Raw genomic sequence first — 16313 nt, forward strand, 5'->3', positions numbered from 1 at the left:
AACAAAGGGAAGCATGGAATCCAAATGTCATTGATGGCATGATTGAGAAAGAAAAGCCCCGTAGAATAATCTTGCAATGAAAGAATATTCCTGGAAACTATTCCTATGGTCTGAATGTCATTGTCTAGTCAGAATTCATCTGCTTGACCTTAATAGCCGTTATGATCATATCAGAAGGTAGAATCTTTTGTAATGCGACTAAGACTTTGTAGTCATCAAACCCAGCAGAGAGCACTGGATCCCCTGGGACTGGAGATTCAGAGAGTTGTTAAGCCACTATGAGGATGTTGGAAATCAAACCCAGGTGTTCTGGAAAAGCAGCCAGTTCTTTTAATTGCTCAACCATCTCTCATTTGAATTAATGATGCTACTTGAGAGACATATACCATTGCTTTTCCCTTGGGCATGATTCCCTGTATATGCATGATTTTTTTTTTATTTTAATGCCTCCCTTTTGAATTGCAAAACCATTTGCGATGCATTGTACTTAAAGGGGATTATAGAAAACAAAATTACAATGCATTATCATGTTTTAAAATTGTAATGTAAATATGTTCAGACCTCAAATGAAAATTTAAGTAGAAAAACCTTTGTCTCTTTAATAACTAGATTAAAAAAAAAAAAACAATGAAGGAAAGAGGAAAGGAAGAAGGAAGAAAAGCACAAAGATAGAAAACTGCCCGCTTCCTTTGAACAGCAGCCTAACACCCTTCTGTGTACAAAGCCCTTTGCATCCTCTTATCTGGAGATTTTCTTAGTCTCCGGGTCTGTCCCTCATGGAACGTGCTAAGCTCACGATAGTAATGTATTCAATGATGTATAGAAAGTCTGTTCTCCCTCTGATGGATAAAGGAAACAGATGTCTTTCTTTATGCAGGACTCCCTCAGGGAATTACATCACTTGAAGTGAGGGGCTGAAAGATGTGGCAAGAAGGGCTATACACCCGGAAGCAAAACTGCAGAGTGAGATTTTATGTGATGCTCTCCTAGAGATTATGTGCACTGTTGGAGAAGAGGAGACAAGCGCTCTGCCATTCAGAATGGCTTGTCCAAATATGATTTCCAAGTAGATAATTCCAGATGTATTTTTAGTATGTTTAGTTAAAACCCAAGTGCTGCTTTTCTGCTTGGAAAGACACATGTGGGCCTCTCAACATTCTCCCCTAACAGCAATTTCAAAGATTTATCCTACCTCTAAATTGTAGGAGGTAGAGTTTAAGGTGAAAAAAAAGTATTGTTAAAAAAATATGTAAAAAGTGAACAGAGAAAGATTGAAAAATATCAAAGAACTGTTTTTAAAATATATAATTACTTGCATTACATTGAAAATGTCTTCAAGGTCATTAAAACAAGTCTAATGCTGCTGCCTTTGGGATCAAATTTTTGAGCGTTTTCTCTAAAGAACTAACTAGCTTGAGTTTGTATCAACTTTGACCACTCCAGTCCTCAACTATGTTGCTCCCTGACATGCGGTGTTCATTTGATCATCTGTGCCTTGGTCACTTCTTGTCACTGTCACTTCCTGGAATCCAACCAGCATTATGTCCCAGGTTGTAGCTTCTATGGCAGGATCATGGTCCTACCAAGCTGACTTTTCTATTTCTCTGTATGACTGACTGATTTTCTCCTCTGTATCTTCCTGCTGTGTGACCATCTAAATATAACTATCACTGCTACTGTTACCAAACCACATGGTGAGCATAGAAATTCTTCCCATAACTATAAACTTTTTTTGACCATCCTAAATTGTTTATTGGATATGAATTTTACAAATATCACATGTATTAGCGGTAACGGTGGAGCTGGAGAGTATCACGCCTACTCCCGGAGGCAAGGTGAGAACTACCAATACGTGAACTCGTGGCCCTTTCAAAGGCTCTTTTCGGCCAGCAGATGTCAGCCCACGCATCTCCCTGTGCTTGGGGACTGGTTTGGTGAGCCACTGGGTGTTCCACTGGTGTATCAGGATTTCTTCTGATAGCTTTATGATAGAATGGATCAATGAGGATAACCTCAACAGAATTTATATGTGGAATCTTCACCAGCCCAGTAGGAATTCAGGACTCTCAAAGCCCCCACAAAGGCGCCCAGCTCTCTCCTCAGCAACAGACTGAAGGCTTCCGTCAAAGTTCAGCTGGTTAACACTATGGTGAACAGGTTTGCCGTAAGTTGCACCCTTAAGATCCAGGCGTTTGCGACCATCATGGCGGGCACGAATCCATTAAATGACATAACCTTGCTTAGCCTTGTACCCCAGTCTTCGCACTTCATCAGACCAGGTGGAGCAGGGAGTCCTGTGCAGCGCAAAGTACTGGAGGTATTGCCAACAGCAGAGCCTCAAAAGAAAGTACATCATCTTCTGCGTCTTCCTCCGTAGTTCCTGGATGTATTTGCATGCACTCATTTTGGCTCACCTGATGGCTGCTGCCAGAGGAAAGGAAGAAGCCTTTCTCCCATAATCCCCTTTGTGACTCCTCCCCCGACCTCGGCAACCCTCCTATAATTATGAACTTCTAATAAGAGTAGACTTCTAATAGAGTTCGTTACCTAAACTTCTAATAGAGTTTGTTACCTAAACTTCTAATAGAGTTTGTTACCTAAAAACGTGAGTGTATAAATTGGCAGATGGATGAAACTATAAACTGACTCTCCTTAAAAACCAAAAGGTGAGCCGGGCAGTGGTGGCGCACGCCTGTATTCCCAGCACTCTGGGAGGCAGAGGCAGGCAGATTTCTGAGTTCAAGGCCAGCCTGGTCAACAGAGTGAGTTCCAGGACAGCCAGGGCTACACAGAGAAGCCCTGTCTCAGAAAACAAAACAAAACAAAAAAACCAAAAGGTGCATATACACCCTGAACAGCACCTCAAGTTGGAATAGGTTCAATATTGGTTTATAAAAGAATTTAAAAAATATAACCTGAACACCCTTGTCCATCTTGTCACCTAAGCAGTCACCCAAAGACACCTACATTTAAGCATACTGTTCCTGTTCCCGTTTACCACAAAATCTTATTCTCTCTAAATTCTGCTCCTTAGCACTCAAAGCTTTTATAGGACTTCAAATCTACCTTTGCCACAAGTCTCTCATGATCCAGTTTCTTCCCAGCAGGAACTTTTGCCCTGATGAAGGTGTCTCACTGCCGTGATTCCCAGGGGAGATTCCCTCAAGTCCTCAACAACATAACTTTCTCCAGGGAGTCCAAATCCTCCAATTACTGGCTAGATCACCTGCCCCTGTGTCTGCCAGTGCTCATCTGGAATCTCTAATTGAACTTGCATCTGAGTTCTCCGAGTAAACGGTCTTCCTATGCCTGTCTTCACAGCTTCTCAAGCAAATACATTGGGAGCTTAGCCTCACCCTGGTTTTCTGCATGTTTGCCAAGATCTGTGTGCCAACCTCTTCTCTAGCCCTGCAACAAAAATTACCAAGATTTCTTGTAAATAGATGACTGGTTCTGACAAAACGGAGCCAAGGTAATTTGAATCCTCCCTAGGATCAGCAAACATTTGTTCTGGCTACAAAATTATTACCCAGATGTAATAATTTCAGAATATTTCCCTCCTACGCTGAAGAAGTCGCCTCTAGGCCCATTTCATACATCTTTTTCTGGCTACAAAAAAAAAAAAAAAAAAGAGCAACAGTAACATCTAAGACAAATCTTTGATATTCACCTACTAGAAATTCAGAAAACATACTTACATGGCAGTATGGAGTGTAACTTGTTTATAAATGAGAGGATAGAGTAGATAAGACACACAGAGAGTCGAAATACATATAATAAAGGAGAAAAATATAGGTTGCCATATTTCTAAGAAAATTGCTATCTTCTTTGTCACCAGCAACAAGTAGCTGCCCAATGAGTGTGCCATTGGTTGAATCGGCCAGTGGCAGATTTCTCCAGGGGACACACTACGATAACCCAACTGCTCAGTGACAGCACTTTACTTTGGAACAAGTCTTTAAGAGACAACTGTGAAGCACACTTACCTAAGTAACTGTGTTTCTGTATATGTGACATGAGCCCCATCTCTCAAGCGCCAGTTCCCAGACTCAGTTACTTCCCAATGACCATTCACAAATCAACTGCTTGTTCTGCTCACAAAGGTAGTAATTATCCAGTGTAACATTCTGTCACTCAAGAAAGCAAAAGTCCTGCCCATGCGTATTTCAAGCTACTAAATGGTGCCATTATCCTTCACTAACACCAAACTTGAACAGGTACCATTGGCTGGAAACATGGTTCCCAAAAGTTTAAATATTGGTGGTCATTACTAATGGCCGGCTTTTAGCTTCATGTCAACCCAATACGAGAAGAGCAGTTATTCCTGTTTCCAATCAATAATTTTCAAATACATATGCATTATTATTGTTGCTATAGCTATTTATTGTGTGAGTGTGCCCAATGTGTGCATGGGGAGGGTGTATATGTCATGTCATGCATACACAGGTCTTAGAACAACCTTGTAGAATCCATTCTCACCTTCTATTGTGTGAGTGAAAGGACCAAGTAGGTCACCAAGCTTGAGTAGAAATGTCTTAACCTGCTGAGCCAATACCATGGCCTCCATCGGTGATGTTGGAATCTCTTTCTGGTTCTTATCTTCACAAGCTTTATGGGTCTAAACATCCCTAGCCTCCCATTTATACCTGCAATATAGATACAATGGCTTTTGATGCTAATATAATTGTTATATTAAGAAATAATGGTTTTACAGATTACAAAGCGCTAATATTGGTAAAATATCCATTAACAGTTTACATAGCTCCATTAATTCGGGAAATCCAAAAAGTTATAGAGAAAAAAAGTAGGGAAACACATATATTCTCTCTCTCTCTCTCTCTCTCTCTCTCTCTCTCTCTCTCTCTCTCTCTCCCTCTTCCTCCCTCTCTCCCTCTCCCTCTCCCTCTCCCTCTCCCTCTCCCTCCCTCTCCCTCTCCCTCTCTCTCTCTCTCTCTCTCTCTCTCTCTCTCTCTCTCTCTCTCTTCCTCTTTGGCACTATAACAACATCTGTTCTTCTCCTACCCCAAATACAACAAATTTCAGGAATTTCTGGTAACTTCTCCCAGACTCATTCTTATTCTAATGTAAGCATTTGAGTATGTTTTTACAAGTGTATGAGCTTTTTCTACTTTATTCCAATTCTGTGTCTAACATTGTTTCATCAGCAGTTTATCTAAAGGTTCCTTCTATAACAACATAAATGGAATTGCTGTGTTGTTAATGTCTTCTGTGTTTGGGATGTAATAGTCTGTCTGTTCTACCTCTGTGATTTTGATCACATAGATAAAAAATAGCTTAGAGACAATATAATCATTGAATACCCTTATCTATTATTCCTTACAGTAATTATGCAATGTTTGCACTGAACATATGATTTGTTATTTTTCTAAGTTGGGTGTGCTGGAGCACACCCATAAACAAACACTAGGAAAGTTGAGACTGAGGATCTGGAATGCCAGTACAGGCTAAGATATATAGTAAAAGACTGCTCCCCAGATCACTACTTTCTTAAAGATATTTTTATCTAAGAACTGAAAGGAGTGTTTTACTTTGTCTGTTGAGTACAACAGTGGTGTCACACTCTGCCCAAGAGCCCAGTTAGTGGTATAGGCATGCATTCCACTGGGCTTTAAGTTCAGCCAGAAATTGGTTGGTTGCTCCAATAATGTTAATGCCACTATTGTACTAGTAGGTCTATTTTGCCAGGCCAGTTATTATTGTAGCTCAACAGGATTCATAGCTAGTTATGACAGTTGATGAGTTTTCAGCCCTGGTATCATACATAGAAACTTCTAATCCTATAAAAGTTTTGGAATCAGCTTGATTTTCACCATGTCTCATGACCCAGGTGTGTGGTATCTTTAGCAATAAGGTATCTTTACCACCAAGGTCTGAAGGGTAGCAAAAAGGAATAGCAATAGCCTATAGTGTTTGAACTATCTCTGGAACCCAGTTGATCACAACTCAAAAATAGGTGACTAATATCTAACACTGGGCTTTTTACTCAATAGGCTTTGAGGAGACATTCCTCCCATTATAGGATAATTTCACTTAAGCCTCTTTTATGTATATATGTTAGGAAGTTTCTATAGTAGGTTTCTTATGGTATTTTCAAAGATCTTTAGTGCTATTCTCCCCCAGACTTCTGAGAGAATCAATAGAGATGGGAAGGAAAGTGGTAGGGGGACTTGCAGGAAGACAGGAGGGAATAGAAAATGAATTTGATTAAAACATTATATGTATATGTGACTATTAAATAATATTTTTAATATTATTTTCACTTATATTTTCAATATTATTTCAATTTATCACTTTAGACAAAAAATATTTCTATATATTAATTTCATTTCATTAACTGAGCTTAAATATAATGGAGATCCTATATAATGAATGAGATTTATGTTTACAGAATATCCCACCCCTCTTTATATCAAACATACAAGTACTTTATATAAAGTATAAACTTGACTTTATAATTTCTGAAAGTATATTACACGTGTAATTTATGATTGTATTGAACTAAGCACTAGAGATCATAAATGAAACAAACACTGTAAAATTAAAAATGTATAGCAAAAAATCCTTCTTCAAACTCAACATGCTTTTGAAATAAACTCTTTCACTCCTCTTTTGGTATCATTTGAAAACAGGGCCTGGTGAGATGGCTCAGTGGTTAAGAGCACTGACTGTTCTCCCAAAGGTCCTGAATTCAAATCTCAGCAACCATGTGGTGGCTCACAACCATCTGTAATGAGATCTGGCACCCTCTTCTGGTGTGTCTGAAGACAGCTACAGTGCACTTACATATAACAATAAGTAAATCTTTAAAAAATAAAAATCCGGGCACATACCTTTAATCCCAGCACTTGGAAGGCAGAGGCAGGCAGATTTCTGAGTTTGAGTCCAGCCTGTTCTACAGAGTGAGTTTCAGGACAACCAAAGAAACCCTGTTTTGAAAAAAAAAAAAGAAAGAAAAAAAAGGAAGGAAGGAAGGAAGGAAGGAAGGAAGGAAGGAAGGAAGGAAGGAAGGAAGGAAGGAAGGAAGGAAGATAAAAAAGAAAAAAAGAAAATAGTCACTTTTCTTCCTGTATCTCCATGCTCATAACTACAAGGCAAAACTCAAAACTCAAAAGGATATGTTTTGTTCTGGTTGTTCTCTGCCCTGGAAAAATAAACTGCTTCTGTTCAAATATAAGCCTTGAAGCCTTGATCAGACCTAGCATCAGGAATAAGTAGAAATTCTTAAGAAGTATTTTTTAACTTTCTCAAGAAGATGCAAAACTATTTGTAATACAGGAAGTAAGCATTTTTTTTCCTCCGTAGGTGGCTGATTTAAGTTGGGCTTCTAGATGGCCTTGGGTTAAAATAAAATAGAGGGAAAAGAATATGCTATAGATTTTAATTACTCCTTTGCCAACCACACCATGAACAGGAACTATAAAAGTTTATCATCTGATAAATGTTCCCTTTTACTGAAGAGTAAACCCAGCTCGAACAGCCATTGTGTTCTGAGCTGTTGACTTCAAACTGCCCAAAAGGGAAGAAAGTGCAGGCAGAGGTGCCAGGCTCTACAGATGTTGCACCTTCTAAATCTCAGTAGCTTCCCTTTGGGGATCAGGCAGTCTCAAGTGACTGGCAGTGTCCCGTAGAACACAGAGTAAAAACATTCACAGTGCCACCCCTCAAGGCTGTGTGAAACAGTATTGATGCCCTCTCTTCAAGAATAAGTCTAAAAATCTGAAAACTGGCATGAGACCAGGGACATAAACAAATGTGAAATTTTTGTTTGTATTACATCAGTTAGAATAAACAGCTCTGTTCTGTGTGTGTGTGTATGTGTGTGCGTGTATTTATATGATGTATATGTATATCTATGAACCTGAGTTCATGTACATTCATTCCAAGTAAGACTACATACTTAGAAAATTATGTGTCAACCTTTAGAACTTGCTCACTCAACCACAAACTTTTTGACAGGCCTATGATTCTTTTAGGTTTCAGTAAGAGAGAAAAGAGGAGAGGAGGTTTGAGACAGGGTCCCTGAAGGAGGATGGACACTGCAGGTCTGATAGAATGGGTCTGAAATAAAACTACAGCCTTGTCTGCCATCGTAGACAAAGCAAAGTGTCTTTTAATTTCTCTGAAAAGAAGTAGGAGCAGGGTGGCTTCGTAGTTCAGGGATATAGGGAAAGCTCTCTCCATAGTACTGCGTTAGGTTGAGAGAACCTTTCTGCCCTATGATCTGGACTGGAAGGGCAGGTACCTGGGAAAGCTGGGACACAGTTTAAATATTCAGATGGGGACTTTTGAAAAATAATGGTCCTGGCTAATCTGTTTCATGTGGGATGCAGAGGGGTGGTTATTAGGTGATCTGTGAAACATGACTGTAATTGGGCTGCCTCTAACCCCAGCGGGCAGGGAAGGGAGTATGGCTTTGTCCCTGTCTACTTGGGGCCTACTTACCTGAAAGGCCTACCTCCCTCACTTTGTAACATCATCCATTCAAGCCAGAGCAACACAAACTACAAGAACTGTGTATGCTGACTCAACAAAGCAATACTCACACAAAGATTGACTCCATATTGCTGGTTGATATTCAACCAACTAAGATACAGGTAAATGTATGCTAAATAAACATGACTAATAACACCATCCATAACTGCCAATATTTATTGAGTACAATCATGTTAAATAAGATGTACACGTGTATTCTAATATAATCCGTATTTCCACAGACAACTATATAATTCTTTAATATCTTTCATCAAATCCTTCATTTGCAAAGATTAGCCTATCCCCAATACAACCACCTCCTGTGATGGGTCTTCTAATACTTCTGGACATTCAAGCAGTCTGGGAGACAATTCCCCTTTCCTTTCTCAGATGAGATATTTTCAGCACAGAATCAGAGGATTCCCTATAGTTGTTCCTGGTAACTTGTTATTACAATCTACCACCCATGAGACAGAGCAGGACCACTGGTGCTATAGCAGTTCCTGAAAGAGGGGACTACTTGAGGATCTCTCCACTGTACTTTGCTGATTGCTGGACCTTCTATCATCATCAACATCATCATCATCATCAACATCATCATCAGATAGTGGTCCAGTGATTGACTACTGAAATGAGCTGACAGAGATGGCACGCCACTAAGTCACCCCCTCTCTCACTGACTTGGGTGGTATAACTCTTCTATCTGACATTACAGACGCCGAGGGTACCAACTTTCTGCTCAGAGGCATCCATCCCAGCTCTGACGGATGCTAGTATAAATACACATCATAAAAAAATACTATATCCCTTTAAGAAAAAAAATGTAATCAGGCAAAGCTGAAACAACCATATGAGACAGAAAATGACAAGAAGGTATAGTTGAGGATTTGCCCACATCCTTTCTGAATGTATTAGCATATGACTCAGAGCCTCTGGAAGCTGCAAAGGCATTTCATCCTGGATTCTCTAAATGATTCACCTTTATCTCTTGGCCTGGTTTGTGCTTCTCAAAGTTTAAGGAAAATGCTTGTTTGTTTGTTTGTTTGTTTGTTTGTTTGTTGTTTTGAATTAATTTTTATTTATCTATTTATTTAACTTCTTCACTTTACATCCTGCTCACTGCCCACTCCCAGTCACCCACTCCCACTATCTTTACCCTATCCCCCACTCCCCTTCTCCTCTGAACAAAGGAAATGACTTTAAAGTGTACTCCAAAGATTAGAAATTCCAAAAAAGTTATCTCAACGACCAAATGGGGTAGATTCCCCAAAGCACAGGTATTGAAGGAGGAGTGTTTGCATATTTTATTTGTGTCCAAGCAGAGCAATCCCATCCAGTGTGGAGTTAATGACTGGAGGGTAGTGGGAGGGGGGGCGAGGGGGAAGTGGTTCAACTATTAAAGAATTCTGGAAGGCCATTGATTTAGTACCAGTGTCATCTGAAAGACTTGTGAACTGAATATGGAAATCCCTTGGTGCAGAATGTTACCATGCATATTCTTGAAAGCAGTGAGTCATCCAGCCCTACCCAAGGTCTAATTTATAATTCTCACAACAGCTGTAGATTTGAAGTTATATAAATGTAAACTTATCTCTCTGTTAGAAAAAGAGACAGACATATGAAGCTGAAAGAACAGTGTGAGGCAACCAGTCCCCTTGGGAGATTATGAAGTGTAGAGAACATGTTCTATTTTGGGTGGCATGCCTTACAACAAAAATGTTAAGGGTAGGGGTTGGAAAGGTGGGGGAGTGGTTTAAATATTTAACAGCTCTCAGTGAGATTTTGCTTTAACACATAAACATAAATTGTGAGGCCATGTGGAGACAGAGTGCTATAAATGCTTGCCATGCCTGTGCTGTGGGTAAAAGGCATTCTGTCAGACAGCTCTGTGAAGAACTGTCATAGGAGGGAGCTACACTGTTGGGATCCATGGGGTGGAGTGGGGGGGGAGGGGGAGAAGAACTGAGAACTTTGGAAAGTTGCTCTGATGTCACAGGAGAGAATCTCAGAGGACAGGGGGATATTCAAATCATTATTTGCATGCATATTTACACAAAATAATGTCAGGCTTATAATACAGGTAAATGTCTTTCTGAGGAAGCAAAAACCAACCTATCAAACAAACAACCAGACAAAGTTCTTGAAAATCCTGGAACATTTAAAGTCATAATAGCAAAAACACTGCAAAGTAGAGGCTTAAACAGAACTGAAAAATCAACAGGTTTTTCAGTTCACCTGCTGCAAGCCAGGAGTTCATTGCACTTGTGTCTAGATGGCTTTACTCTCCCTCCTGCCTGTGCTAGGCTTTTGTTATATTCTGTCAATAGTAATACCAACTCCAGTTTGTAAAATTGACTACTTTCTTTGCTATTATAATCATTGCATCATTCCTCTCTTCCCTTCCCACCCTCCAAAGCCTCCCATATATACCCTCTTGCTATCTTTTAAATTCATGACCTCTTTTTCTTTACTTGTTATAATGCAAGTGTGAAAGTGTGTGTGTGAAAGTGTGTGTGTGTGCGTGCGTGTGTGTGTGTGTGTGTGTGTGTGTGTGTGTGTGCCTAAATATACAAATAAAACCTCCTTAGTCTGTATGTTACTTGTACATATGTTTTCAGTTAACCATTTGGTACTAATGGATAATCTAATTAGATCACCAATTAGAGCTCTTCCCTGCAAAGACTTTCTCCTGCTGTCAGCATTCTTTAGTTACCTGTAGTTCTGTGTCTAGAGTTGAGGTCTCATCCTCTTCCCTCTTCCATGTTAGCATGTACATGGGCATCTTCTTTGTTCAAGTCATGACTAAATGACAGTCATGCTGGTGAGGCATCCTGGATGTAGCTTCCTTGACATCTTTAGGAGTCACAATACCACAACAAACTTCCATCATTTCTCTGAATGTCTCTGTCAACTTTTGATTCTACTACCTAATTCCCAACCTATATTTCTAGTTCACATTCATAGTCTGATTTCCCATCTAATCCTTGTTTAAGCCAGTGGTTCTCAACCTTCCTAATGCTGTGGCCATTTAATATAGTTCCTCATGTTGTGGTGATCCCTAATCAAAAAGTTATTTAATTGCTATTCTATAACAGTAACTTTGCTACTGCCATGAATAATAATGCAAATATCCAATATGCAGGAAATCTGATATACAACCCCTGTAAAATGGTCATTCAACCTGAAAGAGGTCTCAATCCACAGGTTAAGAATTGTTGGATTAAACAGTATTCACACATCAGAACTCTGTCTGTTTGAGCTATGAGTTACCTAACTATCTCTCAAGGCCAGCAGCTCTGAGATATGAGAAAGTCATGTAGCACAGACCATGGTCACTGGTTTTGTTTTTGTTTTTGTTTTGGTTTTGTTTTTGTTTTTATTTTTTCCAAGACTGGGACCTTTTAGGCACCATGGACAAAGCAATTTCCCTGAAACAAACAGAAGAAAAGGCACATACACATTGGTAAAATCAGGTACAGATGTCATATACCAAATCACTGCTAGAGCAGGGAAGGAGCCTATTTATTCAGAAATTGTCCCTCAGAACACTTTCAGAAATAATGCTGAGTTGTTGAAGAACCTGTTTAAAATGATGTTACACCTCTTGGACTGATAAAGCTCATCACAAACATAAAAGACTATCTAATGAAAATGTCAATACTAGGTATGAGAAACCATCTTTTGAGTTGTTGCTTAAGGGAGATGAAGGGGCTCCCAAATCAATATAGACTATTGCTGTTGCCATTTGTTGTCTCTAAGGAGTTGAAGATAAATCTCTATTGCTGAAGATACCATGGACTTCAGACCCAGGCCTGGGAGAACTTGAGAAGGATCTAACTCCAAAGCCTCCATCCTGAGGACTAGCTTTCACATTACCAGGAGGTAACATCAAATTAGCAAGCTTATGATGGAAGGAAGCAGTCAGTAGACTTATCCAGTTGTAAAATCTATGAACCAGAACAGTGACCAATGCGGCAATATAGGTCTCAAAGTGCAATAGTGGCACACATACTTTGGCAATAACCAGCAACTCTCTAATTGGACCTAACTCCTACTCAACAGGAAGCAAATCATACCAGGCACCATAAATCCAGCCAACTACCTGTGGTCAATGAGTCATGAATCTTAGACAAGATCATACTATAGCCACTTTCATAAGTGAGTATAATTCCTAATAGCATTGTATATGCTTATCTTTATAGCCATGGATTAAAAGTATCTCTCACCCCTCATCAAAGAAGCTTCTTTTTCAGTATATAGAAACCATTTCAGGAATTCATGATGGGCCAAAATGCAAAAACAATAGACTATGGTTTCAAAGCCCCAGCTGATACACCTATAACACAATCCCTATATCTATGGCTCATGGACAATCAAGGAAGCAGAGGTATAAAAATAATAAAACCAAAGACCAGGCATTAGACTTCAAGTATGTCCAACCTCTGACAGGGAAGCTACACCCAATGAATTTCAATAGTATGGCTACCTAAACAAGACCTAAACTAAGGCAACACCAGCTAACATGACAAAGTATATGGGGGAAATCTCTTAAGGTCCTACCCTCGGTGAGGAGCTCCAGGCCATTAATAACGGCCAAGGGATAAGCCCCTTAACTGGTTATTCAAATGGTCAGCCCTAAACACAAATACATATAAACAATACTAGCTGAGCTGAGCAAGTTGTATTTAAATATTGTGGTCGTGTGTGTGTGTCTGTGTGTGTGTGTGTGTGTGTGTGAGAGAGAGAGAGAGAGAGAGAGAGAGAGAGAGAGAGAGAGAGAGAGAAGAATGATAGTTAAAGAAAATTAAGCTATTAATCTAAAGGGTTCAGTCATAGGAGGGATTAAGAGAAGGAGAGATGGTAAGTTATATAATGTTTTAATTAAAAATAGAAAAATGTTTTTAAGAAAAGAAATAGTACTGAGTTAAAGAATGTTGTCATAAAGTCATGCATGGTATGTACTCACTAATAAGTGGATATTAGTCAAGGGAAAAAAAGTACAACATACCCAAGATACAGCCTACAGTACTCAAAAATGTCAATAAGCTGAAGTGCCCAAGTGAGGACACTTCAGTCCCACTTGGGATGGAGAAGAACACAATCACAAGTAGGGATGGAGGGAGGGACCTGTGAGGGAAAGTAGATGGGGGAGTGGAGGGGGGAAGAGTGGATAGAGGAGAACCTGATCTGACATTGTGGGAGGGAAAAGGACTGAAGCCCTGAGGGCCAGTAGAAAGAATAGAAACAGGTAACCTCGGTAGATAGGAAGTTGCGGGGGACCCTTCAGAATATACCAGAGACCTGGGAGGTGAGAGACTCACAGGACTAAAAGGGACAGACCTTAGAAGAGATGCCTGACTGTAGGGAGAGGGAACTTATAGAGCCTACCTCCAACAGGAAGACAGGACATCAAATGAGAGAGAAGGGAGCCATCCCACAGTCATAATTCTGACCCATTATTGTTCCTGTCTGAAAGAATTACAGGAAATGGAAGAGAAGCCCGAGGAAAAGACGGTCCAGCAACAGGCTCAAAGTGGGATCCAGTGCAAGGGGAGGTCCCAAGGCCTGACACTATTACTGAGGCTATGGAGTGTTCACAAAAAGGGACCTAACATGACAGCACTCCAGAAGACCCAACAAGAAGCTGAGTCAGATGCAAATATTTGTACCCAACCAATGGACAGAAGCAGCCAACCCCTGTTGTTGAATTAGGGAAGGTTGAATGAAGTTGAGGGTGACCTTGTAGGAGGACCAGCAGTCTCCATTAATCTGGACCCCCAGGATCTCTCAAACACTGGACCACCAAATAGGCAGCATATACCAGCTGATATGAGGCCCCCAACACATATACAGTAAAGGACTGCTGGGTTGTGTTCATTCAGAGAAGATGCACAGAATCCTCAAGAGACTGGAAACCCCAGGGAGTTTAGAGGTCAGGTGGGGTGGGGGGTGGGGCCATCCATATGGAGTCGGGAGGGGAGGAAATATGGGATGTGGAATAGTCAGAGGGTGAACAGGGGTTGGTGGGGTAGGGAATAAAATATGGAGGGTATAAAAATAATTAATAAAAATTCTCGCAATAAAAAAAGTCAATGTCATTTGCATAGTCTCAGAAAAAAGCAAATGACAGAAAAGGGGAGACCAACACTCTGTCATCTGAGTGCTAAAGAACAGCTACATTCCTGCCAATACTTAATCTTCCTCATACGCATGTAACTCTATTAGCAGTGCCTCATTAGGTTAGCAGCGCCTCAGTCAGACTCACATCAGTTCCATGTTAAATAAGAAAACAATGAAACCCATTTCACATCTGAATGTCATATCTGCAATAAAGCAAGATGTTACTAACAACAAACCAATTAATTTATGCAATTTCAAAAATGAAGTCGTGGGATACATACAGAAAAAGGTAAACATTTAAAAATGAGTCCATATGCAAACAGATAAATTATCTTTTTAACTCCAATTAAGTTTATTGCTATTTATGGAAGAAAATTGTGTTAGTTTCTTAATATTCAATTTCCTTTTTCTTCTGTAAAAGTACAGATTTGTAAGAACATGATGCTAGTATGCTGACATTACAGGTAGTATGGCTTTCTACCAATATTATCAGTCAATGACTTAGAAATAGAAATGCTGTGTCCAGATGGAAGGCATTGTCCTTATCAGAAAATGAATGCCCTTCTCCCTGATCTTTATCTTTGCTGTCTGTGAATGTAACAGCCATAGTCTGACATCAGGTCCATGACTAGAGCTCCTAACACCATTCTTGAATTTGAAGATTAGCTCACAGTAGCTAACCAGACTCATGGAACTCAGAAAACCTATACTATTCAGCATAGGTTATTACAGATGAAAGAAAATAGACTTAACTAATGAAGAAATGAGACAGACAAGATGGAATCCAGGAGCTGGGGGGTACTTGGTCACAGGGCTTCTCTTTAATGGCTCAATCACTTCCCTAAGATACCACATCCTAATACCAATGTATTAGGCAATCGTGAAGAACAGACTGTGGAACTGAGGAACAAAAAGAGGGAAATGTAGAAGAGTTCTTTGAGAAACTGAGCAAAGAGCTTCATATTTCCACAAAGAAAAGTGTCAAGAAAAAAATTGAATTCTTCCCTAATGAACGGAAGAGCAAGATTTAGTTGTGACCATGAGATAGCCTCTGGCTAAGCCTGTCTGAGTCAACACTGCGGAGGTGGGGCAACTCGTGCTTTCGTCATTAGAGTCCAGCAGCTTATTATTAGCAGATTGACACGACCCTGATTATCTGTGTGCCCCATTCATCCTGGATTTTTGTTTCTATAACCTTGTCTACAATTTCTCCCATTTAATGCCTTACTATTTAAAACATCCTTCCATTTTTGAAGGGCCATTTATTGTTTATCTATTGACAATAAGCATCTGCTCTGGTACTTGAGACTGCTATCTTTATAATTAATGTCAATTCTTTAATGTTATCATGAATAAGGTTATCTTGATTCCTTTTTCATATAGTTGGGTATTAATGCACATAAGTAATATTGATTTTTATGCATCAATTTTGCACCACAAACTCACCTATTAGTTTTAATAAAACTTTGGTGACACATTTTTTTAAAAGATGTCTAAAAATAAGATATACCATCGATAAGCAGAGGCAATTTTGTTTCTACCTTTCTGGTTTGAATATTGTAAAAGTTTCTTTTAGTTATTCACTTGCTCTGGCTATAACCTGCCAGTAATATGTTAAAAAGAACAAATGAAAATAGATCTCTGTAGTAGTCATCTTTTCACTGCAGAATAGCTATAATACACCTAAGTTTACAAAGAAG

General features: G+C 39.6%; 1 pseudogene; it reads right to left on the reverse strand.

Moving 5' to 3' along the window:
• Nucleotides 1-1784: 1784 nt before the first annotated feature.
• LOC127682097 (60S ribosomal protein L15-like) lies at nt 1785-2404 on the reverse strand (annotated as a pseudogene).
• Nucleotides 2405-16313: the final 13909 nt, after the last annotated feature.

This window comes from Apodemus sylvaticus, chromosome 4 (genome assembly GCF_947179515.1).
Source record: "Apodemus sylvaticus chromosome 4, mApoSyl1.1, whole genome shotgun sequence".
In the NCBI taxonomy this organism is placed as follows: Eukaryota; Metazoa; Chordata; class Mammalia; order Rodentia; family Muridae; genus Apodemus; species Apodemus sylvaticus.